Raw genomic sequence first — 4,830 nt, forward strand, 5'->3', positions numbered from 1 at the left:
TCTAAACTCAAATTTTCTGTCAGTCATCAGGTTTCATAAAGTCTCATTAGCACAAAGCAATCCCAGGAAGCAACTCGCCCGCTGTCCCACCATGACATCCTCCCTTCAGGCTTCACTCTAAAGCAGCTTCCTTCCCTCCTGCTCCGCACACTCTCACTGGGGGCAGGACTCCTCCCCGTACATCCCAGTCCCCACTGGGGTATGACGGCCGAGGCGAGCACACTGGCTAACACAAGATCACCAATTCCTTTGCAAAGCAAAGTGGTGGGGAAGCTGGTGCTGAAGGCAGCCCACCTTATTTAAACCAGCCTCCTTTCTGCATCCCTCTCTGCCTGTACCGGCTAGCATAGCATCATGCTAAGCCCACACCAGCACCCCATCTAGTTTAGAAGCACCTTGGTCACTCTCAGATTTGTATGTATTGTATTTATATCCCTTTCTCCCTTTCCAACAGACCCTGTGGCTTACAACCACCAAGATGGGAGAAAACAATGCTGTCAAGTGAGGATGTGAACCCACCTGGTGCCCCACCATCCCCTGTCATGACCTGATACTACCTTAAACATTAATGGAAATAGGTGCCTACCAGCAACCAGACATGCTGTTCCCAAGCTTTCGCTGTTGTTGTTGATGTTGTTGCTTTGACAAGGCCTGCTGGGAAAGAGGATTTGGTATCCAGCTGTTGAGACAGGTAGCAGGAGTGCCAGAATAAGGAGTAACCTCATAAAAATACGCTTTTTAAAGCAATGACAATGAATCAGACGCTAATTACATCTGCCTGTGTGACTGCCAGGGAGTATGGTCCCTGGGCCAGCTCCAGCATGCACGGTAGGATAAAGCAGGACAGGAGGGTCTGCATCTAAACACAAATGTACAACCTCTCCTGGATGGCTGGTTGTGCTTGTGTGAAGTTAAGGAAGCCCCCCAAAATTTTATGTGAAAGTTGTTCTGCAGTTTGCTCCATTAGAAAAGAAGCAGAATTTTTGTGTTTTGGGTCTGTAAAGCTGAGCTTTGTTAAGGGCACAGTAGGAAATTGTTGCTTTTTTTTTTTTTCCTGAGAAAGAGAGCAAATGCTTTTGAATGCAGCTGTTGTCAGCAACATGTACACACTTTAATTTGGTCCAAATGTGGAATAACTTTTTTGCCTATATATTCAAAATTACCACCTTCGCTTAGCATCATGATTGAAATGATTAGACCCAGCGTACAGCCCTTGGCAGAGAGCTGCAGAGCATCAGGCATTTTGCAGGGGCTGGTTACGGGAAGATGTGCATTTGGGGCATTGGTGTTGTGTCACATGGTGACACGAATTCTTGTTGTCTGAGTTTTTCCATAGGTAGTGTGATATGCACAACTGCCAGAAAAGAAGGTCTTTTAAAAGGATTCAACTCTCATTTTTTACGAAGTTCAAAATAGTTTCTATTTTTCCCAGGCTACTTACTCATTACTGTCATAGCAATTGGGCTCACTGGAATAAAAGCTGACCTGGGGGGCTACCGTGTTTACAGCTATGGAAATGAGCTGTGTACACTGGACTTTTCTCTAGCATTTGCCTGTTAATTAATAATTGGTACATTGCCAGAAGCAGAGGAGAGGTAGGAACAAGTCCCAGGTTATAAAATCTCCAAGGTTATCTTGCTCTTCTTGTTCCACAGGAGCAAAGCAAGAGTGAGCAAAGTGAGACACAGCCAGGTTGTGGAGAGGTGGGGCCCAGCCAAGAGACGCTCTCCCCTGGCTGCCATGGGCTGTTCTCCTGGGGGAGCCACTCACAGTGCATCCCATCCCACCACATCTCCCAGGGTCACTGCAGCAGCTGCAGCCATGTCCTCCCCCAGCTACTAGAAAGCAGCAGACACAGAATTTTCCACTGAATTTGTGTATTGCCCAAGATTCCCAGGTACCAGCTTGCAGCAACCCTTGTGAACAGTCAGTGCCTCCACCCCTGCAGCAGCTCACCACGTGGGACCAGCACCCATCTTATTGGAACCACTGACTAGCTCCTTTCCACAGGGAGCACCTGTAAGTCCAGCATGGCTGATAGTCATTTGCTTTACAGAAGTGCTTGGTGCAGACCCCTCACTACATCCCATAATATTAACCATGTCTCTTAGCACCACAGCACCTGCTTCAAAGTGTGCACCTGCCACCTGGGCAAAAATGCTGCTGGCTGCAGGCACACATGCTTCCCACCCTCCCTCTTGTAAATACTCACCTAGTTCCCCTGGGTCAGACGCTCACTCCTGTGAGGCCAGTACAGCTTCAATTAATTTTCTGTGATGGACCAAAGCTTATCCAGGACACATGTTGGCCTGATTTATGTGGACAGACTGGTGTGGCTAGAGGACACCTGGAAAGCACAAGACTAACCTGAATGTGCTTCTGTGACCAAGGAGAGTAAGAATACAAGAAAAGATGTTAAAATTTAAATAATAATAGGAGCCTAAAGATTGCTCCTGTGGCATGCAAGCACTTCAGCAGCAACCCAGATTTTCAAACAATGAAGATAAGAAAGTAAAAGAAATTCAAAGATGACATGCAATTGGAGTTTCTCCAGGAGTTAACCTGTTTTTTCCCACCTAAATGTTTGAGCCCAGAATTCAGCCAAGCAATGAGCCCCTCCCAGGGAAGGGAAGGTTTGTCAACAAGGCTTGCCAGCAACGTGAACAGAACGTTCCAGTGGTGTCCTTACACCATCATTTTCCTCACTTTGTCCTCTGACACACGCATGCAAACGAGCACAGCAAGAGCAACCACTACAGAGCAGTCTTGCTCCAGCTCCATTTGCTTTCAGGCCTCAGTGAGATGCCATAGTATGGTCAGCTTTGGCAAAAGCACCCAAGTTGAAGAGATCAGCACATCCATCCATGTCCTGCAGAGTACCACTCTTTCTTCTGGAGTGTTGCAGCTTGCTCTTGCAGGCCAAGCAGGGCAGGATAGCAAAGGCGGAGAGAAACTTGCCCTGGCTATACTATATGCTGTCATTTGCAAGCTGTGAGCAGAGCTACGTTGTGTTTGTATTGATTCCCATTTGCCCAGAATAATTACTTTCTGACCTCAGAATAATTACTTTCTGACCCGCTTGCATTAAAGTCAGTGTTTCCTTACTCAAGAAGGACATACCTACCTTTTTCAGACAAAGGCTGCAGTAACTAAGAGGGTTTTCCGGCCAACGAGGCTCCTTTTCCTTGCAGACAGAAGGCCCAGCAGCGCAGAGTGCAGGCAAGAGGATGCAGATGAATCCACTTTAAATTCAGCTTCTGTATCAGCAGAAACTGGACAAGAATTATTTTGCAAACAATAAAAAAGCTCCCACTATGTACAAAACATCTTTTTTGTGTCCTAGAAATGTGAGCCCCTTACACCTCTCCTTACCTCAGCTCAGAGGCATCCCACAGGGTTTTGCAGCAAGACCTGAAGAGCTGCAAAACTGAAAACTGCCAGGCAGCGAGAGGCTGCAGCTGAGTCTCTTCAAAGGTGAGAAAACTCTTTACACTTAGGAAAAAATGTACTGGACCCACTTCAGCTGAACCACTTCCATTTTGCTTTTATTTTTTAGCAGATGCAGTTTTAAGTACCAGCAAAATCCCAGCTGTAGGAAAACTGCCAGTCCTCACATGTCACTTAAATGTTTTAAGCCATCTTGACTTCTGGCGTCTCCTGGATGAGGCTCTGCTGCGTGATTTTGGACTCTGACAGTGCCAGCTTAGGTAAGGTGACTCCAATTAAAACCAGTGCTGTGTTTGGAAGGGTGCTGACACCCCAGCTGGCTGTTTCTGGGTGGCAAAGATAACTAAGCCAACACCATGTGCCGCAGGGTTTTCAAGACACTCCCAACTGTTCGGCAAAGTGATTGCAGCTGCCACCAGAGTGAAATCCTGCTCAGCCCACAGGGGTTGCAGACTAGTGACAGGGGCATAGCAAGTGTTTCACCACCAGGCCTTGGGGCTGGCCCTCCTTGCTGAGGGCTCCTCCTTTGGGTGGCATAAGGGTCTCCAAAACCAGGGTGGGGAGAGCAGCCCTGTCTCAGGGGGGTGGTGATGCCTCGCTCCTAGGGCTGCAGGGTCATGGTGGGACCTAACTGGGCTGTTTTGAAGCTCCCTGCAAGGCACTCATCAGGCCCTATCCAAGGGGAGATTTGTACCAGCTCTCTGTGGGCCCTGGCAGGACAGCAGTTACAAGCACTGGTTTTGGCCCTGCTTCTTCCTGCATCCTCTGTGCTGGCCCCTGGGTGCAGGCACCTCTCTAGCCTGCTGGGCACCCAGCTGGCAGAGCACCCAAGGGCCTCCCTCCCAGCTGGGAGGGTCCTGTCCCACACATCTGGCTGCTGATGGCTTCTCACGCCTGGGGGCTCATCTGATTTCTCCCAGACCCCAAAGTTCTGTAACCTTTTCACATGTGTTTATGCAGTTCTGTAACCTTTTCACATGTATTTATGCTTGTAAGTGAGTTACACTCACTACCAGCCGTACTTCATTGTGCTGAGTGGAGGCCAGCAGTACCACCCAGGGTGCAGGATGTGGCCCCTGGTGTATCAGAATTAAAATATATCAAAGAAGGAGATCAGAAAGCTTTTATTTTGTTATTGTAGGATCTGCAGATAAACTTCAGAAATAAAAAACTGGGCAAAGGGAAATGTAATAATCCACGTATCTAGTTTTAATATCCAGCCTTATACCTATGGGTTACTGAAAAATGACCTAGAGGGAAGATACCTCCTGCATTAGGGACTGAGTTCAGTAACATAATCAGAGTAAATGAAGGGTTTTCTTCATGCCGCTCGATGGAGAATCTGACATGGATGTGCGCATCGTAAATAGCTAAAACTTTGGA

Source organism: Falco biarmicus, chromosome 6 (genome assembly GCF_023638135.1).
Source record: "Falco biarmicus isolate bFalBia1 chromosome 6, bFalBia1.pri, whole genome shotgun sequence".
NCBI classification, from domain to species: domain Eukaryota; kingdom Metazoa; phylum Chordata; class Aves; order Falconiformes; family Falconidae; genus Falco; species Falco biarmicus.